This window comes from Pangasianodon hypophthalmus, chromosome 5 (assembly GCF_027358585.1).
Source record: "Pangasianodon hypophthalmus isolate fPanHyp1 chromosome 5, fPanHyp1.pri, whole genome shotgun sequence".
In the NCBI taxonomy this organism is placed as follows: Eukaryota; Metazoa; Chordata; class Actinopteri; order Siluriformes; family Pangasiidae; genus Pangasianodon; species Pangasianodon hypophthalmus.
In genome coordinates, this window is record NC_069714.1 from 1708973 (window position 1) to 1735854 (window position 26882).

Below are 26882 nucleotides of genomic sequence, written 5' to 3' on the forward strand. Positions count from 1 at the left end.
GCGCACATACACGGTCTACAGTTTGCGCTGCCCAAGCTCCTCTGACCTTATTGTCTTTGTGTGTTTGGGTATTGTAACAATGGGTGGAAGCTGCCAGTCTATGCAAACTCCCAACGATTGGATGTATAATCGTGCTTATGGTATTTTCGTCCAACCTTTTGTTGATAATTTGGCAGGACGATCCACAAATTCACAGATTCGTTGTCGTTCCTTCCTCGCCGTTCAATCTGTTGGGTCGTGGTGTTTTGGCCAAGTTGAACTGTTGTTTATCTTTTGAAGGAGGATGTCTTGTTCTCAGTACTCCACCTAATCTCTGTTTTTCTTCCATCTTGCGTGCATCTGAGGCCTGCAGGGTCCTCGCCATACCCACCGAGCTTTCTGAGGTTCCATCCAAACTGTGGGCCACGCACGCCGATGAAGTAGGCCATGTACAGGTAACACCGTATGTTGCTATCCTCCATTCATAAACAGTAAACAATATCCTCTTTCTGTGGAGAAGGAGGAGGGTAGTCAAACTGTCATTGACTCACTGCTCGAAGAGGGTGTTATTAAACCCACTTGTTCACCCTACAACACCCCTGTCAACCCAGTAAAGAAACCTAATTGTAAGGGCTGGTGCTTTACACAAGATTTGCGCCGCATTAATGATAAAGTGATACCTATTAGCCCAATTGTGCTGGATGTCTCATCTATATTATCAGCCTTTCCACATGATCATGACCATTTTACTGTTGTTGACCTCTGCAGTGCCTTTTTCAGTATCCCTGTCAGTGAACAGACGCAGCCAATCTTTGCCTTTACATTCAAGCAACGTCAGCATACCTGGACACGCCTCTCTCAAGGGTTCATCGACACACCGGCTGTGTTCTTGTCCATGGTGCATTCCTCGTTTGTCCTGCCAGAGGACTGTTCTCTCCCACAATACACAGATGACATTCTGCTTCTGGGGAAAGACGCAGATTACTGTAGAAGAGGCTCCCTTGTCCTCCTCACATACCTGGCCCAGTGTGGTTTCAAGTCCTCGCTTTCTAAACTCCAGTTCTGTCAGCAGTATGGGGGTTTCTGGGGTTTCTCATCTCTCAAGGTCAACAAAAGTGCAAACTCTCATCTGTTCATCTGAGAGTCATACTGGTGGTCCATCCGCCCAAAACAAAGAAAGGTATGCTCAGTTTTCTGGGATCGATTAATTACTGCCGCCAGTTCACGTCAGTGGGCCAGTGGTGGCTAAGTGGTTAAGGCTCTGGGTTACTGATCGGGAGTTCAAGCCCCAGCACTGCAAAGCTGCCACTGTTGGGCCCTTGAGCAAGGCCCTTAACCTGCCCTGCTCTAGGGGTACTGTACCCTGCGTTCTGACCCAAGCCCCCTAACAAGCTGGGATATGCAAGGAAAAGAATTTCACTGTGCTGTAATGTATATGTGACAAATAAAGGCTGCTTCTTCTTCATCATGACAAGGTGTTGTGCTGCCTCAAAGACATGCCTGATGATATTGAATGAACTAAGGAAAGGATGGACTCTTTCTGTTCTCTCCGCTCCAGCCCTACAACGCTCCGTTTCATCTCTATGACCCCGAGGAAGAGGGTACGGCCGCGGTAGTCTTTGCCCAAAAGCACGGCAGTGGTTAGCCTACCTTTCTAAATCTCTCAACCCTGTGGTCCAAGGTATGCCTGCATGTTTGAGTTCAGTTGCTGCCTCTGCTCTACTGGTCTCAGATGCTGAAAGAGTTGTCCTTTCGCACCCACTCACACTGCATGCACCACATCAGGTAGTGACCATTCTTAAAAACATTCAGACACAACATATGACCGCACAGCGTCGCTCAGGTTACAAAGCCATCGTCTGTGCCACACAGAATCTCACTATTAAACCAGTAACAGCTCAAAATAGCCCTGCTGTTCTGCTCCACCGCCTCGTGCACTCCCGTTAGGAGGAACAGGCCACTGATGGCTGGTTGGAGCACGACTGCCTTCCTGAGATTTCAGAACCATCATCTCTGCGCTCAGATCTTTCACAACATCCATTGTATTTGTAGATGTCTCATGCTCTAAACCCAATGACAATACCACTTTATGTGGTTACGCAGTCTACTCTTTGCCTAATGTTGTACACAAAGCTCACTCGGTCCCTTTCCTTTCAGCTCAACCTGCTGAACTTGTAGCTCTGACAAGGGCATGCTGTCTGTTTAAAGATCAAGTGGTAACTATTTATACTGATTTGTGAAATGCTTTTGGTGTAGCTCATGATTTTGGTAAGGTTTGGCATGGAGATGGTAAGCCCATTTCACATGCCATGCTGAACTTTTAGAGGCCTCAATGTTACCTAAATATCTAGCTATTGTTAAGGTCACAGGACCCAGGAGATTCTGAAACGGCTCGCGGTAACTCCCTAGCTGATGAAGTAGCTAAATGGGCAGCCAAAGAGGGCAGACCCTCGCCTTTTGTGCACAGTACAGCCACAGTGTTTTCTCCGTTTACCCACATTTTGACCTCATTAAATATTGACATATCTTTTTTAAAAACGCAGGCTACCAAACAGGATCTTTCGTTTTGGTCATCAGAGAACTGCTCGCCTTTAGATGAGGACGGACTCATTTGTTGCCCTCAAGGCCGGACTGCATTCCCCTGCTCTGTCTTGCCATTTCTCATGCCCCATTTTTCACGGTATTTCACATGTCGCATGAAGGGGTGTGATTAATTACATCAACAAACAATTTTGTATTCTCATTGTCGCTAAAACTGCTAAAATACTACTCAATGCATGTTTACTTTGTGCTAGGGCTAACGTTCAGGGTGAAACCTCCAAACACGACTCGTTACCTCCTCCATAAGCTCCTTTTTAAGCTCCACAGATTGACTTCACACACATGCCACCTGTAAGAAATCTAAAATATCTAACGGTTATTGTTGATAAGCTCTCAAAATGGGTTGAAGCCTTCCCCTGTGCAAAAGAGAATACGAGCACTGTCGTTAAAATCTTGGCAAAGGAAATCATATCTAGGCATGGTCCTATCCCACAATCAATTGACAGCGATAACGGTATGCCTTTCACATCCAGAGTGACAAAGAAACTCTGTAAAAATCTCAACATTGACTGGAACTTTCACATTCCCTACTATCCCCAGAGTTCAGGGATAGTAGAAAGAAAGAAAGAACAGAACCATTAAAGACAGACTCACCAAAGCGTTATTACAAACGAACGGCCGGAACTGGGTGGATCTCCTGCCCTCAGTTTTTTGTGAGAGTCACATGACACTGCATCCAAAATCACAACTATCTCCCTCTGAGATAATTATGGGCCGGCCATTTCCAACCCTTTGGACTAAAGGTAATCCTGGCCTTTCCTTTTCAGGCGACCCGGAGGTGATTGTCGGCGATTACACTCAAGCACTGATTGAGAAATGGAACAGTGTGTATGGTAATGTCTCTGCCTCTCTCCCTCTACCAACAGATAGACTTTTCACACACACTTTTCTCCCAGGTGATGCTGTGTTGGTAAAAAATCTCCATCCCAGGAAAGTGGGGGAAGCAGCCTTTGGCCCCCCCACTAGAGGGGTGGCTGTCACACGCACTGCCGTCCTCACCGACTCGCAACTCCAGTGGATCCGTGCCAGCCGGTTGAAACGGTGCCCTGTTCCAGTGGCATCTAAGACAGGAGAACATCCGCAATCAAGCAGCCCTTAGGGGCCATCATCTCATCTCATCTCACCTTTTCACATACACATATAGAAAACTTACAGTATGTATTAGCTTTAACACATGTCTGATAATCTGACAGGAACCAGAACTGCTAACATTCCTAGACACTGTTTTTTTTAGACTCTTTGGTCATTCTAGAACTTGCTCACATTGTAATCCTGATAAACCCACCCAGCCTTTGCTTAAGAAAATAAGTAATTCAGCAAACATGTATATTATACTCTTAGTAGGGGCCTTATGCTCCTGTGAATGTCTTACGCCTCAGCAGCAGTGTGGTGGAAATTTGGCCTGCGCCTTTTCTTTAGGAATCGCTTGCAATTTGTCTGACTTTCATAATGCATCGTGTTGGGTCTGCCATCATATTGGTACTCAGTGGTTTCAGTACTCAATGTCATGGTCTCACTAGAGGAAACTGCACCCCTCTCCACGATGTGCTATTGGACGATTCTCAGGGCATGATTACCCTCTGACCTCTAGCATACGCTGCCTTAAAATGGTGACTGTCATTTGAGGTTGGGGCTGTGGGATGGCCCAGTGAGCAGTGAGACCGTCTTTGATGCTCCTTAAGTCCCACCAGAGCAATTGCTGTCAAAAGTTGTTTGTAGGGTCAGGTCAGGTGTTCAGACATGTGTTGCATGTTGATTTCAATTGCTATCAACAGAACTTTGGTGATTGTTAAGACTATGGCCAGAGATCACATAGTATCTTTTATCTGCTATTGCTTGTCTGCTGTTTGTAGATATATATCTCTTGACTTGTTTGTGGTTTATCTTATATTGAGGATCCTAGCAAGCGTCAAATCAATGGTAGGAGCAGCATTCAGACACAAACGGCATATATGCCTCTGCCATATCAGCACTTGTGTAGGATGCCTATGTCTAGGCTATCTTTTTCTGAATCTGACACCACAGAATATGCATTGCGTGGCTGGTTGAGTAGATGCCTTAATATGTCACCTAGGTCTGCATGCCACTGGAGTAAATCTTAGCTTGACCAATAGCCAATGAATGTTTCAAAGAATAGAAACTATAAAGAAATAAAGAAACTATTATTTGCAGTTGGCAACAATAACAATTTAATAATCATTTAAAGTTTTTGGGTTTGTTACATTCCTTAATACATAAGATTAAGATTACATTACATTAAACAAACTATTTAAAATATTCATTACACAAGTTCATGGCTCCGTTTAGCACACATATTACAATAAAGAACAATTATGGTTTTTCATTTATTACATTTTTAGGCCTTGTTCACTTTTTTTAAAGATGAAATCATAGCAAACCCCTTATAAAAATCAACGCAGTGCAAAAAATGTAAAACAGATCCAGTGTGCGTATAAAATTTAAAAGACTGAAAATGCTCTCATAATATAATTTAAACGCCAGTGGACAAACACCAGTGACCAGCACAACTGTCAAACAACGGACATTTTCATTTAAAAGGGTTTTAGATGTCATTATATGCAGTGGATTGAATCCCAGTCTGACAAGAGTGGAAGTCTCTGACAATGCAGCTTTCATTTTTGCTGTTGTTGTTTTTGCTGAAATCAATTATAATACATTCTAATCATATAATTTTATATATAGACAATATAATTATAAACAAATTAAGTAATTTAATAATTTAATAAAAATAAATTTTCTTCAAGATTAAACAGTTATGAAATTATATCATAATATTTTCTTCTATAATTATTACACAGCTATATTATAGCTCTTTTAGCATATTTTCCACACTTAATGATTGACGAAGTCTTGTTCCTAAATATACTATATATGTACGTACAGTGGAAATAAAAAGTTTACACACCCCTGTAAAGATTGCACGTTTTGTCATGTAAAAGAAATGAAACCGATAAAAATAATGTCAGATCTTTTTCCACCTTTAATGTGGTACAGCAACCAACAAAATGTAAGTGAAAAACAAACAGAAAAGTTTTAGGGGAAAAGTAGGAAGAAAAAACTGACAATAACCTGGTTGCTTAAGTGTGCACACACCTTAACTAATACTTTGTTAGAGCACATTTTTCTTATAATACAGCACTTATTCTGTTTGGGTAAGTGTCTACCAATCTTGATTTGGCCATTTTCCACTCTTCCTTGCTAAAATTCATATCCATATCTATCAAATAGTGAGGGGATCTCCTGTACACAGCTCACTTCAAGTCATTCTACAGGTTTTCGAGAGATAATTATAGGTGGGTTTCCATCAGCTGTTAAATTTTAATGAGAGATCAAAAGGTCACTGACATTGGAATTTTCTTTTTAAGGAAGTATTTATGTTTTTATACAAACCACAGGTCAATCATCAAACCCCACACATGGACATAAACAGACATATCGTGATACGTACTCCAAACATTTTCCCCTTCAAATACTTTGCCTCTTTAGATGCCTATTGATTCTTTGAGCACTCAATGATGACTGCTTGTCCAGACAAACTGAAAAGGCCTAAGTCTTCTTTAAAAAAGCTTGGAGGAAAATTTCAGAGCATGATACAATTCAATATTGGTGACTGGCAAATGGTTGCACAAATGTATTTTGTGGGCGCTATTGTGCTTTTCACTGTGTCTGTACCGGGCCTATCTGCTGGGGCAGCACTAATAAGACCATAACATTTCACCAGTGTGACTGGGGAAAGTTCCTTAAATGGTGTTTTTTTTAGGACTTTTGACTAAATTATTATATTTTTGCCTCACCCCTCCAGGCATAAATGGAAAAGTACAACTCAGCATCACATGTTGCATCAGCTCAAAAAATTTCTCCAAGAGTTCACTGCATTGTTCCACGTCTATTACAGGAGACTATGCATCTGATAATAAAGATAATTGTGAAGTGAGGTATGAACAAACCAACTGGCATGATCTACAATCTTACTTTCAGAAGAATTATTCTGAAATTTAGAGAAAAACAAAGACACAGAAGAAATTAAAAATAAAGTAAAGCTAAGTAATCTCTTCTGAGGTTATCAAACGTTACTCTTCCAAGATTGAATGCAGAAACCCCGCTTATTCCTCATAAGGCTCCTCCCATATGACTTATAAATAAGTTTACCAACGTATCAACTTAAAATCTACCAACCGTTGGAAAGACAGTATGTCTTGTGAATTCGAGCCCTGTTTTTACAAACTGCTTGATATCATGGATGATGACATGACCAGTTCAGCAAAGAAGAAGAAGAAAAGTTAGAATAACAATAGGGTGCATACACACCTTGTTAATAATAAAACCTATATAAATAATAATAATAATATATAGCTTTCATAATTCATAAAGGCCTTCTGCCAAAATATAATGACATCCAAAGTGAATTGAAACCTCTTCACTCTGAAACAGGTGACCAGAATCTCAACCAGGAGAGTAAATGTCAACGCAGACTAGGTCACACCACACACCACGCAACTGGACAGTCATGTCACTGTCTTTCAAATGCTGGATAAGCTTCACATGCTTCAAGCAGATCAACCCTTACAAGAAGAGGAAGACCGTACAGGTGTCCCTAGTGGTTCAAGTCCCCTTTCTGGTGGGAAGCATAGCCCTTGAACGAACTTTGCTTGAGTTCAGTGTCATTGAACAGCTGATTAGGGGACAGACAAGGAATAAAGAACCTGTCTACTATCACTGCACTGCTTAGTGGAGCAATGGAAATAGAAGATGACAAAACAAGTGTAATTGTGAACTTCATACAGACACAAAGCCCACCTAATGTCCCTGAGACCACTGTCAAAGTCAGGACAGGTCACACATGTCAAATGCAAAGTGCCTGTAGGATTTGACCTATCAGACCGAGTTGTCCTGTATGAATCCAACCAAGAAAACCCGGAGCTTGATCAGCTTGATCTGGGTGATGGTCTATTAGAAGTTTGGAGAGCCCATTCATCACTGTTCCTATAGAGAATCACACAAGACAGGCTGTCATCCTGCCTCGAGGTACAGCACTTGGAATACAGACAATTGCAAAAAAAGTAGAAACAGACCAGGTAGTTGAACTGGCTGGGGTGGAAGTCAACATTATGCAACAAGGAGCACACAGGATTAGCCTTCTCCGATCCAGAGCAGAGGATCAATTTAATCAGAGGAAACGGTTGAAAATTTGTGTCCACAAGCTTGGTTGAAAATGTTGATGCTTTTCAAATGATTCCCATACCATGACAAGCAAGGCATTCCTTGAAGCCTTCCAAGATTAGACTTTAGAGTGACAAACACCCTGGTGTCCATTACATAAGAAAGCATTATAAGTTCATTCTTTGCATTTTATTATCCATTTTAATTAATTTATTTATTTTATGTTATGATTTAATTATCATACAATTCGACATGCTGACTTTAGCGTCCACACTGCCTGTTGTTTCAAAGCTTCATAGACACTGGTCAGAACCTACATGACCAAAAAAAAAAAAAAAACTAGGATGGTAAAAATGGAAATTGCAAGAATCACTGTATTTTTTTAACAGTGTTTCTATGAGTCTTTTTTGAAGTGCTAAAAATGTCCACGCAAGCCTCAAAAATCTCACAAGGCCATGGGGGACGAGGAGTGGATGTCCCGCCTGCGGCGGTTGGGCAAACACGACCAAACAAAAACACTGGTAAAAATGGAAGTTGAAAGAAACCAGGTCTGTTTTAAAATGATAACTGTAGCATTTGTACAACTTTAGAAGAGAAAACATGTCAATGCAGTAGTCATTGCAGTGTGATGTGATCAGTGTTTATTTTTTAACAGTTTTTCTGAGTCTTTTTTGAAGTGCTGAAGATGTTCAAGCCTCAAAAATCTCACAAGGCCATGGGAGATCAGTAGTGGATGTCCCGCCTGCGGCGGTTTGCGAGCACAGATGTGTGGCCCTCCGAAGCAGGCAACAGACCTGCTCCTTGTCAGAAGAAGTGGTATGACCTGTTTCAGAGGGTATGTACAGGCAAATGTTCACAGGAAGACAGACAGAGAGCCACACAATGTAATCTATTGGCTGCTTGTCAACTGACACGCTGTTTTTAATGTTACAGATAGATAAATCCTAGATTTCCTGACTGGCAGACCGCAGTCTATCAGGATTGGAAATAGGACCTCAGACACCATCATGACAAACATTGGCAACCCACAGGGGTGTGTTCTCAGTCCCATCCTCTACACATTGTTCACACATGACTGTGTCGCCTCCCACAAGGAGAACATCATCGTGAAGTTCGCCGACGACACCGCAGTGATAGGACGGATCACTGGCGGAGATGAAGCGGCCTACAGGAGGGAGGTGGCCAGTCTTGTGACATGGTGTGAGGACAACAACCTCACCCTCAACACGGACAAGACAAAGGAGATGATAGTGGACATGAAGAAAGAGAGGAGAACTCACCAGTCACTGTTTATCCGAGAGCTTGAAGTGGAGAGGGTGAGCAACTTTAAATATTTGGGGGTCCACATCAGCGAGGACCTCACTTGGACACTCAACACCACCCAGCTGGTTAAGAAAGCACAACAGCGGCTGTACTTCCTAAGGAGGCTGAGGAAGTTTGGCATGTCACCTAAGATCCTCAACAACTTCTACAGCTGTGTTGTTGAGAGCGTCTTGACCAGCTGCATCACTGTGTGGTATGGCAGCACTACAATGAGGGATCGCAAACGTCTGCAGAGAGTTGTGAAAACTGCTGAGAAGATCATCAGGACTCCACTGCCCTCTCTGTAGTCTATTTACCACCGCAGAGTCCACAGGAGAGCTGCCTCCATCCTTAAGGACCCAACCCACCCACAATACAGACTGTTCACACTCCTGCCCTCAGGACGGAGGTACAGACTAAGGAACTCCTTCTTCCCCTCAGCCATTAGACTTTTGACGATTTGCACATTGTTAAATGTGACAGCTGCTATTGTTATTGTGTAGTTGCACTCAATTTGCTACAGGCTACTGTACTATTGTTTTTGTATTTGTTATTGTTATGTACATAAGTCAATATAGCACATAGAGATATACTTCATATTACTGCTACATGTGAACACATTACTGTTACTACATGTACTGTAATATTGTTTTGCACAAGTCAATATTGCACGTTACTATACTATTGTTTTGCACAAGTCAATATTGCACACTCACACATACAGATGTACATAGTCTATATTTCTACTTCTGCAACGTAGCTACACTTTATTATGTTTGTTTGTATGTATGTGTATGCCTGGTTTTTTTTACATTGTTTGCATTTGTCTTGGTATTCAATGTGGACAGCAAAGAAAGAATTTCATTGTACAGGGAAACTTGGTTTTCCTCACTGTGCACATGACAATAAATGCTTTGAATCTTGAAATGTCCAGCGCAGGCCCATGGACAGACGTCCCTTTTTGGCGGAGTACAGAGCTGTCTTTGTGGATTCCACCTTCCCAGGGTATGTAATTCAGCCCTTTGTTATGTTTTTCAATAATGACCTGCCTTTGGATGGGTTTTGACCCTGTTTCCTTTTTATTGCACTTATTAGGGAACCAGTGATCAGCCTGCCTCCACGTCCGGTGCTGTCCCTACCCCAACCTCTGACCAGACTACCTATCCCTCCCCACACCATCCCACCCCTCACACACACCTCCATTGTCTCTACACTCGCTCTGCTCTTTGACCTTAGCAGAGAGGTGCGAGCAATTGAGTCAGATGTGTGATTATGCGGGTCAGTAGTCACCTGAATGAAACATTTGTCCTGTATGGTTTTAAACTTATATATATTTTTTTCTGTAAACCCAACTGTTAGTTTACAAAGCCACGGTTTGGAGCGAACCACAGTGCTGCAGCCAAGCCTAACGTAAACGTACCAAGGAGGAAGCTGAGCCATCAGGTTGTAGAAAGATAATTTAAAAGACTTTTAAAAGAACAGTGTGTTTATTGTGTGGTTATGTTCACTATGCTAAAATGTGCAATGTGTTTCCTTACAGCCCTCATCGGCCTCCTCCCCACTGTCTGAGAGTGCCAGCCCTTCTCCTTCAGCCTCTGTGACAGCCAGCCCTTCTCCTTCAGAGTCTGTGAGTTCTCATCTCTCTGCCACATCACCTTCTTGGCAATAGACAGCATATGTATGTTTGCATTTGGAATGTTATCTATGCAAACAGAAACAAACTTGCATTATTAATATTCCATCTGAATTGTTTTTGTCTCCTTTAGGGAGATCCGATCACCTCTGCTGCTCCCAGTGGTGTTCCGGCTTCTGCTCCTCCAGCTCCTGACGATGGTTCTGTTGGGTCTGTTGGGTCTGATGTGTCTGTTTCTTCTCTGCCACCTGAAATGAGGAAGACGATCCCCTTACAAGATCAGCAGTGGATTGCGTCTACACTCTATCACGGTGGCAAACTTCGGTCAGACTTGAAGCTCTTGTACGAGCCTCCAGTCCCCTCCCTCATCTACCACCAGGCTCCATTACCAGACTGGTTCTTCACACATAGGCTCCTAGTGTGGATGCCCTACCACCTGTGGAAGGTCAGGCTGTTTTTTCCTGTCTGTGGGAAGCAGCTGACTGGCTATGGCATCCATAAAAGAGCTCGTAGGGTGCTGGATATCGACAGGTATTACCTGATGGTGACAGAGACACTCGGGTGTACCGTTTGTCGTCTTAATTACATTTCCACCAGCCAGACTGTCCTGAACCAGCTCGACTTGCCCCACCAGACACTGTTACGCGTGATCTTGACATACAAGTAAGACACAATCTACACACGTGTTACAGAATCTTAGTTCAATAAATAATAAGAAATGTTCATTATATTGACCGTTTAATCATTTGACAACATTTTGTTTATCTTGCATGTAAAATGCATATATTTATGATATTTTTGCTTAAAAGGTATGCATGTGATATTCGTGTCATGTGCCTGCTGAGGGAGAGGACACTTGGATATAGCCCCACTAGACTGGCCAGACAGCTAAAGGAGAACCATGGGGAGGAGTGGCTTCACCACTTGGCCCACTACATGGAGGAGTGCGCTGTCTTTGCTGACCCCCCTAGCTTCCTCCCTGTTGCCTTTCAGGAGCCTCTAGAACCCATTGAAGTGCCTACCAGCAAGTGGCTGTTGACTGTTTATGGGAAGGACATCATAAGCCGCCTGGATCATATTAAGTCACTGATCACCTGGTGTCCAGAAGAGGCAAGTGAAGTGCATCCAGGATGTGCCGGGTGTGCCTCTCTACACCGAGACAGGCGCCACCACCACCACCACCAAGGGTGGGATAGTGCTGACCAGGTACAGGTGCGCTAGGGGCTCAACATCACTCGAGTCTTTCCACTGCCACATGCAAAGGTTCTTTCCAGTTTTGTGGATTTTTGGCATTTCACTGTTCTGTATATCAAATACTTTACAACACAATACATAATAATATGCCTGCTTACAATGTCCATTTTACTGCCTTATTTCTTAAAAGGAATCAGCACAAACACCCTGAATTTTCAGCTCTATCTCCAGAAAGGCCTGAACAGGTGGAACCAGGACTGGGCACCAGCTTCCTTGGCCACCAAGCCATCCTCTCTCCTCACCTAGGAGAGGGGTGCACTGTATGAACACAAACAGTCTGAAGGTGTTGGGGAGGAAATACATTCCCAGCTTCTTCCCTTCGAAGTACACTGGTAAGAGTAAAACATTTAATGACCTCAGCTCCACCATAATTAGTTTAGTAATCTGAATTCTGTTTTCTTTAAAGGAGCTTATCAGAGTGGACTACTAAGTGATGATCCCACCTTGACCTCATTGCTGGAAGATCTCACAACAACTGCAGCCAGAATTCACCTTGCTGCTTCCTCCGCCCCGCCAGCCGCCACATCCTCCTCCTCCCAGCCACCCCCCACATCCTACTCCCCCCAGCCATCCACGCGTCCTCCTCTGCCCTGCCAGCCACTACACGCACTGTTATGTTATGTCTCCACCTGGTATCAGTGCTCCAGATTCTCCCACTCAAGTGCCTGAAGAGACTTTGGTATGCAAATATCACAGTATTAGAAAACTCATGGTATAATAGGTTACCATTTGAACCTTTGACTTATCTTTAAACATTTGAGCCATTCCTAAAATACCTACTGTCATACATGCAGACAGGTAACATATATTTTATTCAATACACTGTCTTAGGCTGTGGATGATCAAAATGTGCCAGGGATGGACTGGGTGGACAGCCTGGAAGATTATTTGGTGGAGCTGAGGCATCAAACTAGTCTAACCCTCAGCAGTCAGCAGATGGTTGGCATTTTTAAAACAGAATGAAAAGGAGAAGAAAAAATCTCTTGCATTTAAAACCAATATTGCATGTAACTCATCCGTGTTTGCATGGTTTGTCTTTTGTCTTTTTCAGGTCAGTGAAATTGTGGCCCTCTGGCAGAACCTGCTAGACTTTGACAAGCAGCGGGTGGTCTTTGCTCCCAGACAGCAGGAAAGTTTGACCACAGGGAGATTTCGGTCTCCTAAAAAGAAGGCCGTTTTCACTCCTGGGGTAGATAGTCTGAAACGGTGTGTGCTGGCATCGACAGCTTCACCCGCCCAGTGGCCAGACTGTTGCCAGGTCGTGGAGGCCATTTTCATCATTGACTCTGCAGGATTCACAAAAATCCGAGGAGGAAGGGCAAGGGCTCCCTGACAAGATGGTCTCTAATCCTGCATGACTACCGCAGGATCCGGCAGCTGATCTTGAACAATGGGACCATCATACAGAGCACCAATTTGCATCAGACGACTCTGGTTCAATGGCACAATGAGAGAGTGAAAAGGCAAGACCTGACTCTCTTGTTGCAAGGAATGGATCTGCCTAATCCTCTTTCTGTAGCTGCTGAGCCTCTGCAATCTGCCAGCACTCGCCCAGCTGCACCACCATCGCAAGGGCAAGAGCACGCGTACAGCTTGCCGCACAACACGGTAGGGCAAGCCAGACAGAAGAGGCGCATCACCTCCACGTCCCCCCCCGAGACCCGCGTGAGACAGCCAGACCAAAGCTGGCACCCCAAAGACAGTTGCTTCTCAACCTCCAGGTGCATTTGTCACATTTGCTCCCCACCCTGGCCCCACGTACACTGTGTTTGTGGTCCCTGGTCCCTCAGCCACCACTACTCCTCAGCCATCCAACCACAAATGCCACGTCGACCACGTGCGTATACAAGAAGAGTGGAGGCGAATACTTGCAAAAAATGTGGTCGCCACAGGACAGCGGAGACTGGACATAGCCAGCATAAGGGCACTATTTACTGTCTGAATACTGAGACTCTAACAAAAGAACAGTGGCTGGAACACATTAAGAAAAAATAGGTTTTATTTCTTTACACAGTTATATGTATATATTTTATATGTAAATATAATGTTTAAAATACTTATTTTTTTGTTGTTGCTGTTTATAGTCTTATATAGTTATACTTTAATATTTTACTATTTTATAATAATTTATCACTTGTATTTATTGTTATGGTGCGTGTGTTGTATTATATTATGCTTAAGTTGGTGTGTTTATTTATTTAAAAATACAGTTCTATTGTTTATATACCAGTGACTGGTCTCTGATTTATATCACACTTCTGCTTCAGTAATCACTCTGAGCCCACTGAACTCAAAGCGCCGCAGCGAGGCGGAAAAACACAACTCAAAACTGGCCTTCCTTCTGGCTGAACTTAAAGGCACCAAATGAGACAAAAATCTCTAAATTAAGATGGCTGAATCTTTATCTGGGAGTGAGGATTCTCAGTCTGTCCTCCTCTTTAGTTTTGTGCCTACTTCCTCTTTAATCCTGAGCTCCCTTTTCTTTCTTTCCCTCAATAATTTCTCTCCCTTTCCTTTTCTTTCTAAACCTAAATATTTTCTTTCTTTTTTTTTTTTTTTTTTTTTTTTTTTTTAACATATCAAAATCACCGATCAGAGTAGCGTGGCGCCGCTCTGTTACCTGGCACAGATCTATGTCCGCATGCGGAGTGAGGCAATCAGAGGGCTTATAAAGAGGCGCGGCCAGGTGCTGCACGTTTACGCTGATTACCTTCCTGAGATCGCCGCGTTATAAAAGCCCGTGCAGGTGGCCACGGATCTGCCTGAGAAGGCACCTGCCGCGTTACACCCCAATTCCCAGCATCATCATGAACAAATTTATTTTGATTATTTCTTAAGCATTTGATTAAACTGTTCGACCTGCCCATCCGCCTGTGGATGACAAATCGGTTTAATCCCAAAAATTCATACAGTTCTCGAAGAGCGCGTGACATGAAGGACGTGTCCTGATCAGTCAGGAGCTCTTTTGGGATCCTGACTCGGGAGATAACACCAAAGAGTGCATCCGCAACACTGCGTGCAGAGATGTTGCAGAGAGGCGTAGCTTCCGGGTATCGCGTCGCGTAGTCCACTAAAACTAACACAAAGCCATGCCTTCGTGCAGTCCGTTCTAATGCCCCGACGAGGTCCATACCAAATCCTTCGAATGGGACCTTGATTAATGGCAGGTGTCGGAACCCAGATAGCCTTTCCGGGTTGACACTCTCGCGGGTGGATTCTATTATCTGCCAATTACCTATATGTTACCTATTCTTCTTACTGAACAATAAACCTAAATGACGACTCTTCAGACCTTGGATGAGAAGAAGCAAACTTCTTTATTGCAATAGCCACACAACACGTTCAGATGGGCTCAAAGAAGGTGCTCTGCCGCAGCGGTGACACAGCAATCTCGTGCAGGAGAGTTGTGTGCCCCGAACATTTCAAAATCCCCTCCATATATACCTGGGTGCCTCCTTTCAACTTACATATGTCAGCACTTTCCCATTATGTTCAGTTTAGACCTTTTTGACTCCTCCTGTCCAATTTACATATTTCTCCATTCCCCATTATCTACTGACTGTCCCTGGAATCTCCTCCCACTGACCTTTCTTATCCCGCTGTCCGTTTATATTGAATTCCCCCTACTTTCCAACTGCTCAACTGTCTCATTAGACTCCATATTGGGTTTATTCTGTTATTTCCCTTATTTCCAAGCTCCCGAAGTGGCCTAGTTTAACATTGAAAACTAAGCGCTTGTATAAAAGAGCTCACTTCCTCAACTCTCTTCACTTTGTTTCCATCCCTCGGATTGATCGAACTACCTGGGGAATTCACTCTGCTGCATTGATCATGTGTAAGTTTTTCTTCATTCTCTTATTCTCATTCTCTTCTTATCAGACTTAAGATCATGTGAGTTTATATGTGAGTTTATATGAATAAAATGCTTATACTAAACAACTATTTGCCATTTTAGTTAAGCTGCATGTGCTTGTGCGCGTGCTTGCATACTCTATAATGCTATTTAAGTTTACTTAACTTTATGTTGGTAATCTTTTAATGCTCATCTGCAGTGATTATATTTTATTTTATTTTTCCTGTTTTTACTATAGCTCAGTCTCGTAGACACATGGGAAGAGGCCCTAGGCGTATTATTCGCCATCGCCGTTACTTTCAACTGTCAACCCTCGCAGCTGAGCTCGCCCGCTTCTTCGAACACCTGCTCTCTCCTGCGTCCCTAGAGACCTCATTTCTTCCCCCCCGCATTGTGCATCAAGTTCCTACTTCTGATAAAACCACACAAACTGCCTGCCGCTCAAGTTACAATCAATGGCACTTTTGGGGTGGCAAGCAATGGCACTTTTGGGGTGGCTGGCGAATTCACCAGCTGACATTCGTGACATGCTGCACACCACCTGTGTCTGGTGGAGGCCGGCGAGGGACTTGACAATTTCGGATAGTGGCAAGGATTCCATGCCAGTGGGTCTTTCTCGTACAAGCCGGCAAACCGGTGATGAACTCCTAATTAATTAAGTGGTCAAACCATTCTACATTACCACACTTGTATTCTGCAAATATCCCAAACAGTATTTTCAGGCAACATTTTTTTTTCAGCAAGCACGCTAGGCAATCTTTGGAACCATATTACAGTAGGTTGCTAAGTTACTACTGGTAATAAGGTGAAAGAGTTGTTACCTATGCCATGTTACCTTTTAGCATGAGTTTGACATTGACACGGATGGTCATCATAGAGATTTGAGTCCATAAAAAATTCTTCGCATTACACTGTCCAAAAAAAAAAATCCACTGACATCAGCAAGGATGGGAAAGAGCAAGCTACCTGACCCTGACGTGATTTGAACACACAACCTTCAGATCTGGAGTGACTGGAGATGACTGTTGCAACTAGATTCTGACATCTGGGCTAGAACCTTTTCAAAGGGCAAGGCACCAGCTCTTTAATTGCATACCTGGCTGGATTCCCCTTCCCAAGATATTAAGGGAGATTTTCAAGATCATTCGGCAGTTCTCACTTCAGTGTGTGAGCGTGAAGCGTGGACAACTTGTACCTGAAGCTCAACTTAGAGACTAGACGGCCTATGTCCCAGGTTCAACTTTCTCTTGGTTAACTTCACACATTTATCATTTATATGATTCCTTTGTGTCAATATGTCAGATGAGGCTTACAGGGGTAATGGGGCTCTGTGGCGCAATGGATAGCGCATTGGACTTCTAGACTCAGTGTTGGAGCTATTCAAAGGTTGTGGGTTCGAGTCCCGCCAGAGTCATTTGCTCCCCTCTGTTTGTCTCTTCTGTCAAAGACAAGGTATCTAATAAGAATTCCATGGTGAGGAATTCTGTCCTGACAATGCAATTCCCTTCTTACTATCTTAAATGGAATGCTTCATTGGCCCCGTTTGAAACAATAGCATTGTTTCTGCTTATTTGGCCAAAATTTTTCCTAAATTTAAGTTCCTACAAATACTCATGACATGGATTCATGCCGCAATTTGTGCTCTCACATGCAAACCCCAGACTAGCATTCTGATTAGCAAAGATTAGAAACATATGCCGAGTACCCTCAGAGCAATTGCTATCAACAGTTGTTTGCATGTTGCTTTCAACTGCAAGTTTCAAAAGCAGGGGCTGTTGAAGATTGTGCGAGGGGTTGGCCGGGGCGCTGTGGCTTAGTTGGTTAAAGCGCCTGTCTAGTAAACAGGAGATCCTGGGTTCGAATCCCAGCAGTGCCTGGTGTAAGAGCTGTGCCTTTGCTAATACACCATGAGACCAAGGGTTCTGTGGTATGCAGGAGGGTGACTTCCTGGTTTTGCCTTGATGCGATTAAAAGCTCGTGGGTTCAGTTTCTGCCAGAGCTGTTTTCTGATGTGTGTTGCATGTTCACTTCAATTGCTCTCAACAGAAAAGCGGCTGTCTGAAAAACCGCAACTCTTCTGTGATTTGCAAGCACTACGCCTTCCATGAATTTGGAAGAACCTGACATGAAACACCATGCGGGGAAGCCAAATTGGGTTCAGGTCCTGCCAGACTCGTTTGCTTTTATGTTGCATGTTGATTTCAAGTGCTATCAACAGAAAAGCACCTGTCTAAAAACCGGGAACTCTTCTGTGATTGCAAGCACTATGCTTTCCATGAATTTGGACTAACCTGACATGAAGTTGGGCTCTAAAGTGCCTGTGGAGTAAACAGGAAATCCAGAGTTTGATTTCCAGCAGTGCTTGATGCAGGACTCTTCTGTTGGTGCAAGAGCTATGCCTTTCTTACAACCTGAGTTGAAACATCGCACGAGCAAGCCAAGATAGGCTCTGTGGCACACTGTATGGTGACTTCTAGGCTTAGCAATGATGCTATTAAAAGCTTGTGGGTTCAGGTCCTGCCAGAGTTGTTTGTTTTCAGACACTAACTGGAAGGCTGTTCCAAAACTGTGGGGCTTTGTAAGAGAAAGCTCTGCCCTCTGCTGTGGCCTTATCTGAGGTACCGAATATGTGGTCATATTTGCTGATTCAAGTAAGGACTCTGCCTGGTGCATTCTGGACTACCTGTTTATGCACCTACTGGAGCATCCAGACAGCAGGGCATTACAGTAATCCAACCTAGAGGTAACAAAGACGTGCGTTGATTGGCGTTTCCTAATTGTGTGTGAATGTGTGTGCGATTGTGCCCTGAGACCGGCTGGCATCCCATCCAGGTCGTCCCCCGCCTTGTTCCCTGGGATAGGCTCCAGGTGCTCCCGTGACCCCGTGTAGGATAAGCGGTATGGAAATGGATGGATGGATCTCATACCTGTTTAATATTGTGGTTTAGACTATCAAACAAAGGTCTTGCAGAAACTGCAAGACATTCTTGAGACAGAGCAAGACATCCTGGCAATGCAGTGGAGAATGCTGGCTGCTATGGCTGCTAGGCCAGAAGCAAAGGAGGATATTTTGGAAAAAGGCACTGGTAAGAATGTGGACGAGCTTCAAACACTTGACATGGAATTAGGACAGAAAGAGAAACGGACCAAGATGGTAATACGACACAAGCTGTCAATATACATTGTACTATATTCAATATTCATTTACCAGACGTTTTTTTAAGTCTAAAACATCGTACAGAAAATTAGGCTGTGTACTCAACTGATATCAGACATAACTGCTCTTAACCACATACGGTATTGTTCGATTATAACCGAGACCTATAGTACCAAAATAGCAACTAGTTTTTGTTTCTGAATATGAATGAGTGAATGAATGAATAAGTTCACTTGATGTATTAGAGAGATTGCTCTTGTGTTGTGTGATGTTAGGGCGACATCACGTGGCTCCAAACCGACTAAACAGCCCGGCTATTCCGCATAACAACTCCTCAACAGTGCAGGTTTTCCGCCAGGGGGCACCATTTCATTTTTCTTTGTGAAATGCCAACTGAAATGTACATCGAAATGTCCACCAGCTGCCACCAGCTAGCACCACTGCTCCATGTCTCTGTGGCGCAATCCGGTTAGCGCGTTCGGCTGTTAACCGAAAGGTTGGTGGTTCGAGCCCACCCAGGGACGGGTCCTGTTTTCTTGTTTTTTAATTTATTACACGTCCCAAAACACTGCGCTTTTGTTACACACTCTCAGGTTTACGCTTACACTCATATTATTCTGTTTTCTGAGTCCGAATCAGAGAGAAACTCATTCTTTTAACTCGGTTCCTACAGTTCAGTTTCACACTAAATAAAAAAACCACTGTGTGAGGGGCATGTAAAGCTGAAAATGTACTATAAATATAATATATAATACAAAACTTTAATCCACTGGTTACAAACTCCATGTAGTGAAAAAAGTACACAAACCTTCAACCGAGTCCTTGTAGTAATCTCAAGCCGGTAATCTTGTATAAGAAGAGGTTATACATCTGGCACATTTTAAAAATGGATTCAACAAAAAAGGTAGAAGTTTGTTGCTTCACACTTTTGACTGCACACATTACTTTTTGTTTAGAATAGCAGTTGTGTATGTGCACTATGTATGTATGTATTGTATTGTTATTTGGTGTGAATATTGTTTGCGATTTCAGATCACGAAGAAGCTGGCTGGCCATGCCCAGCGCACTGCGCAGTGGATGTCCACTGTTGGCAACAAGAGAGGACAGATACTCATCAGTGTCCTGACTGCCCAGGAAGGCCCTGGTCTGGACTCCATGGTGTCAGGCCTGCCGTCGGAGGACTCATGGAGTGGAGGCCACAGTCCGCTTGATTGACCACTCGAGTCTTTGCACTGCCACGTGTAAAGTTTCATTCCTGGTTTGAGGATTTTTGGCATTTCACTGTTCTGTATATCAAATACGTTACAATACAATACATAATAATATGCCTGCTTACAATCTCCATTTTCTGGCCTTATTTCTTAACAGGAACCAGCGCGAACACCCTGAATTTTCAGCTCTATCTCCTGGAAGGCCTGAACAGGTGGAACCAGGACCAGGCAGCAGCTTCCTTGGCCACCAAGCTATCCTCTCTCCTCACCTATGCAGGGGAGATGGTGCACTGTATAAACACAAACAGTCTGAAGGTGTTGGGGAGGAAATACGTTCCCAGCTTCCGGCCCCCTTCGAAGTACACTATTTAATGACCTCAGCTCCACCATGTTTAGTAATGTGAATTCTGTTTTCTTTAGGGGAGCTTATCAGAGTGGACTACCTACTCGCTCATACTGGACAGCCGCTTCAGAGGGTGGACCCAGATGCTGAGGCAAAAGATCAGCTGCTGGAGGAAGTTAATGTCGAGGAGCAGGAGGATGAAAGATTTGAGGAGGACCTAAGTGATGATCCCACCTTGGCCTCATTGCTAGAAGATCTCACAACAACTGCAGCCAGAATTCACCTTGCTGCTTCCTCCGCCCCGCAATACACCCTGTCCTCCATCGCCCCGCCAGCCGCCGCGTCCTCCTTTAACATTTGAGCCATTCCTAAAATACCTACTGTCATACATGCAGACAGTTAACATATATTTTATTCAATACACTGTCTTAGGCTGTGGATGATCAAAATGTGCCAGGGATGGCCTGGGTGGACAGCCTGGCAGATTATCTGGTGGAGCTGAGGCATCAAACTAGTCTAACCCTCAGCAGTCGGCAGGTGAGTGGCAAAAAAAAATCTCTTGTGTTTAAAACCAATATTGCATGTAACTCATCCGTGTTTGCATGGATTGTCTTTTTCAGGTCAGTGAAATTGTGGCTCTCTGGCAGAACCTGCTGGATTTTGACAAGCAGCGGGTGGACTTTGCTGCCAGACACCAGGAAAGGTTGACCACAGGGAGATTTCGGTCTCCTAAAAAGAAGGCCGTTTTCACTCCTGGGGTAGATAGTCTGAAATGGTGTGTGTTGGCATCGACAGCTTCACCCGCCCAGTGGCCAGACTGTTGCCGGCTCGTGGAGGCCATTTTTATCAGACTCTGCAGGATTCACAAAAATCTGGTCAATATGGTCAAAAATCTGGACAATATGGTCTCTAATCCTGCACGACTACCGCAGGATCCGGCAGCTGATCTTGAACAATGGGGCCATCATACAGAGCACCAATCTGCAGCTGGTGGAGGTGAATCAGACGACTCTGGTTCAATGGCACAATGAGAGAGTGAAAAGGCAAGACCTGACTCTCTTGTGCCCCACGTACACTGTGTCTGTGGTCCCTGGACCCTCAGCCACCACTACTCAGCCATCCAACCACAAATGCCACGTCGACCACGTGCGTATACAAGAAGAGTGGAGGCAAATACTAGCAAAAAATGTGGTCGCCACAGGACAGCGGAGACTGGACATAGCCAGTATAAGGGCATTATTTACTGTCTTAATACTGAGACTCTAACAAAAGAGCAGTGGCTGGAACACATTAAGAAAAAATAGGTTTTATTTCTTTACACAGTTATATGTATATATTTTATATGTAAATATAATGTTTAAAATACTTATAGGTTTTTTTTGTTGTTGTTTATAGTCTTATATAGTTATACTTTAATATTTTACTCTTTTATAATAATTTATCACTTGTATTTATTGTTATGGTGCGTGTTTTGTATTATATTATGCTTAAGCTGGTGTGTTTGTTTATTTATTTATTTAAAAATACAGTTCTGTTGTTTATATACCAGTGACTGGTCTCTGATTTATATCACACTTCTGCTTCAGTAATCACTCTGTGAGCCCACTGGGTGGTAAAACATTTTATACTCTCTTTATTTTTGCATATGCATCTTAGCACAAATCTTTAAATAAGTAATAGAGTAATCCTATGTAAAGTTAATTAGGATTTCTAATAAATCAAAGGACAAACTATAAAATAAAATAAAAAAATACAATATATATAAATACAATAATATTACAATAAAAGACATTATTTTGTAAAAAGACAGCATCCATAACAGTACATACATAGAGCAATGCCATGTCTTGCATTGAATTAAATCACCAATATCATTATCACACTACACAGAAGTAAACTGTGGTGAGGAATAATTTATTGATTTTAGCATCAGCGATGTTTCTGTAGACTATCAGATGTCATTTCAAAAAATTAGTTCAAAATTTAGTTCTTGTCTGAGGTGGGACTCGAACTGGCGTCGTCTTGTTGGCAGCGTGACACGAATTTTGCAAAAAAAAAAAAAGGATGTTTTCTGAGAAAAACTGCAAAACAGATGCCTACAAATCACTTATTTCTCTTTATCTCTCCTTTCTTTTCTTTTTTCTTTCTTTTCCTCCTTTTTTTTCTCTCATTTTTCCTCTTTCTTTTCCTCTTTTTCCTTCTTCCCCTTCTTTTTCCCTTATTCCCCCTCTGAAAGAAACCATTATTCCCCAGTTTTGGCGCAGTCGGTAGAGCATCAGACTTTTAATCTGAGGGTCCAGGGTGCAAGTCCTTGTTCGGGTGTCAGGTTTGCTGTGATTGACTTCTGGGGTGGAAAAGGCAAATCTTGGTTGAAATTGCTGACAGCTTCTCAAGGCTGTGAGTATTAGCCTTCCCTGACCTGGAGGACAAACGTTAGAATATCTGATGTTTTCCAAATTATACTGTGCCAATCTAGCGTTCAGAGTGCCTATTGCGAGGATGATGGTTAAGTAAGCAGTATTTTCAGGCAATCTTTTTTTCAGCAAGCACGATGGACAAACTTTGGAACTTTGTGCACTTTACGTTTAATTTAATTTATGTAATTTATGTAGTCCCCGTAGTTCTGTGTTGTTCTGTGTTGTCTTATGTGGCACCTTGGTCCTGGAGAAACGTTGTTTCGTTTCACTGTGTACTTGTATATGGCTGAAATGACAATAAACTCCACTTGACTTGAAACATATTACAGTAGGTTGCTAAGTTACTACTGGTAATTAGTTGAAAGTGTTATTACCTGAACAATGTTACCTTTTAGCATGAGGCCAACAAAGACATGGATGGTCATCATAGAGATTCGAGTCCATATGGAAGTCTCGGCACAAAAGCCACCAACACCAACGTGTATGTAAAAGAGCAAGCGTCGTGACCCCGACGTGATTTGAACACGCAACCTTCTGATCTGGAGTCAGACGCGCTACCGTTGCGCCACGAGGTCCCAGGCAAGGGCACTAAAAGCATCATTCCACAGAGTTGACAGCGCATTCTAGGTCCTCGTTGCGGTGATAAAGATGCATTGAAATTCAGAGACAAGCGGGGGGCTGTGACAGTTGCGACTAGGTTCTGACATCTGGGCTAGAGATTTTTCAGAGGACAAGGCACAAGCTCTGGATTCCATTTTCCAAGACAATAAGGGAGAATTTCAAGAGCAAATGGCAGTTCTCACCTCAGGGTGTGAGTGTGAAGCGTGAACAACTTGTACCTGAAGCTCAACTTAGAGACTAGACAGCCTATGTGATAGGACCAATGTTCAACCTTCTCTTAGTGAACTTCAAACATTTACTGTTTACATGAGTCCTTTGTGTCATTATACGTGTCAGATGATCAGTGGCAAAGGCGGTACAAATTTGCTCGATGCGAGTTACACAGAGCCAAAATTACACGGCGGTTTGCATCCTTCAATACTGCACTTGGCCGTAAGGTAGTGTGCTTCCGAAAAGTCCCTTGTGTCCATTTTCTAAGAAAGGTATATTAATAAATTGTTGAATGCTACAAGGACCAGACGGGATTAGCCTTCTCCAATCCAGTGCAGAGGATCAATTTAATCAGAGGAAACTGTTGAAAAGTTGTGCCCACAGGCCTGAACTGTTTTGACGGTAAAAGAAACATAACAGCAGAGTCTGAAAAGCTCATCAGTAGCGTCAGTCGCGTGGCAGACTTTTAATCTGACAGTCCATGATCTAAGTCCCTGTTTGTGGGTGAAATAGACATGTTTGTTAGTCATTTGGTCTCCTTCGGCAGAATAGACAAGCTTAGTTGAAAATGCTGATGGTTTTCAAATAACTCCCATACCATGACAAGCAATGCATTCCTTGAAGCAAGAAAAGACTTTAGAGTGACTATTATGAAGAAGAGTTATGATGGTAACATTTTCTACATCTGACATCTGGGCTAGAGCTTTTTCAGAGGACAAAGCACATGCTCTTTTTATCTCAGTAAGGATTACACGCATTTCATAATTTTAACCTGCAGTGTATCTCCCAGGGTAATTCTGTTTAGAATTACTGGCACATGAATTGTGTAAGGAATAACTGAAAGGAGCTGATTGTGATCCCTGCTCTGCCAGGAGATTGTGTTCCTTGTTAAGTGGTAGTGAGAGGGTTATCCCCGCAATGGGTGGAAGCTGCCGGTCTATGCAAACTCCCAATGATTGGATGTATAATCGTGCTTATGGTATTTTTGTGCAACCTTTCGTCGATAATTTGGCAGGACGATCCACAAATTCACAGATTCGTTGTCATTCCTTCCTCGCTGTCTTAGCAATCCGTTTAAATTCTCATCTTTCTTGCTTCTTCTTCATGTGTGAGCATGATTTGAACTCGAATAACGTTCCGTAGTCCAGTAACTTTCTTTAGGTTAAGTTTAATAACAAAATTAACTGGAAAAATATTACACAGTCAAAAAATTGTTTCGCTCCAATATTGCATCACAAAAAATACTAACGGTCCTTGCCGGAAATGACATCATTAGCTACGTTTACATGGACACTTTTTGTTTCAATCGGAATGAAATCAATCAGATTGATTAATCCGGTCGCAGTGTTTACAAGAACGCTGAATAAAGTAATCGGGTTGATGTGCGCGTTTACATGACAGAATCGGATATGATCTTCTGACATGCGCACAGTGCACGAATACACGTTTCACGCCATTCCAACATGGAGACACTAGCAGCCACTCTCTCGCCATTGCTTCTTTTTTTTGTTTTAAAAAGCAGACTTAACATTTGCCTATTTCAGCTGCTAATTAGAAGACGACGAGCGCGTGATATTTTGTGCGGTACTGCGTGTATTTATCAAGCAATTAAAATGCCCCTTCTCGAGCCCAGAACAAGGCGTCTGTGGATGAGGGTCCGAAGCAAGGACTGGTGGGACAACGTCTTGTTGCACCACTCCACAGACGAGGAGTGGAAGGAGAATTTTAGGATGACACGCCAGTCATTTATGACACTATGCTCAGTGGTGGAGGGGTACATGGCACCTGATGAGGCTACGGTCAGAGCCCCAATACCGCTCACGATGCGAGTCGCAATTGTACTATATAAACTCGGCAGCTGTGCAGAATACCGTGTGATCTCCAATCAATTTCACGTCCATAAGAGCATGGTCAAGAAATTCGTTTACATGTTCTGTAAGGGCATGGTGAGAGGGCCGATAAAGCAGCTGATCCGAGTCCCAAATGAGGAAGCCCGGAGGTTTCAGGAAATGCACAACATTCCTCAAATAATGGGACTTATAGACGGCACACATATACCAATCCTTCCTCCTTCAGATGGGTACAAAGATTTTGTAAACCGGAAAGGCTGGCCATCTTACGTATTGCAAGCAGTTGTCGATCACAAATTATGGTAAGCCAATTATTAATATGATTTATTTTAAAAGTATTTATAAAAATAATTAAAAAACAATTCAGATGTAATAATAAATAATTAAGAGTAAATCATACTTGTTTTAAAACTGCATTTATGAAGGTAATTTTATAAAGTACATGCAAACTATGTGTGAGTTTATATATATATATATATATTTTATTATTATTTTCTTGAAATAATATACTTTATGCATACAGTTTTTGGAGCATCAGCTGTAAAATGCCTGGCCGTGCACATGATGCCAACGTTCTACGCCAGTCTGACCTCTTCCAAATATCCCACCTGCTGCCAAAGGTGAGGCTTGTGACTGCATTACTTTTTGAAGAGAACACAATTTAAAATAATTTAAGTTTTATTCCACTTAATTTTATCATTTTTAGGGTGTGAAGAACATCGAAGGACAAGACACTAGGCTTTTAATAGTTGGGGACCCTGCATACCCCCTCCTTGACTGGCTCTTAAAAGGATACATTAACTCTGCGCATCTGACCCCTGAACAGGAATCTTTTAATGCCTAAGGGTGGGAGTTGAGAACACATTCGGGATCCTTAAGGCAAGGTGGAGGGTGCTGCTAAAAAGAAGTGATTTTCACTTCACCTTCACACCAACTGTGACTGCCACCTGTTGTGCACTGCATAACTTTTGCCAGAATGAGAAGGACAATGCCAACAGCAGGTGGCTGGAAGAGGCTTGTGACCTCAATGCCATCTATCCTCAACCTAGCCAGCCTGTGAATACAGTGTGCAATGTGTCTGGTAACAATGCAAGAATTGCTCTGACCACTTACATATCCAACCACTTTTCCCTTCGTACAGGTCATTTCCATTAAATGAAGCCCTTCAAAAGACACCACTGAGATTAAGATGTAAGAAACTTTTAATGAGAAACGGTTGCATACATTTCAAACATAAGGTAACTCTTAAAGGTGCCAGTGCAATACTTAT

At 42.9% G+C, this 26882-nt stretch overlaps 4 non-coding genes across 4 annotated transcripts; 3 read left to right on the forward strand and 1 right to left on the reverse strand.

Moving 5' to 3' along the window:
- The first annotated feature begins 17127 nt into the window (after positions 1 to 17127).
- On the forward strand, positions 17128 to 17217 carry trnar-ucu (transfer RNA arginine (anticodon UCU)). The gene is given in 2 exon segments: positions 17128 to 17164; positions 17182 to 17217. It is a non-coding gene; the product is annotated as a tRNA-Arg (tRNA).
- Positions 17218 to 17605: 388 nt separating this feature from the next.
- trnat-agu (transfer RNA threonine (anticodon AGU)) lies at positions 17606 to 17679 on the forward strand. The gene has a single exon. It is a non-coding gene; the product is annotated as a tRNA-Thr (tRNA).
- Positions 17680 to 19409: 1730 nt separating this feature from the next.
- On the forward strand, positions 19410 to 19484 carry trnan-guu (transfer RNA asparagine (anticodon GUU)). Its single transcript has one exon. It is a non-coding gene; the product is annotated as a tRNA-Asn (tRNA).
- Positions 19485 to 23434: 3950 nt separating this feature from the next.
- Positions 23435 to 23506, reverse strand: trnaw-cca (transfer RNA tryptophan (anticodon CCA)). Its single transcript has one exon. It is a non-coding gene; the product is annotated as a tRNA-Trp (tRNA).
- Positions 23507 to 26882: the final 3376 nt, after the last annotated feature.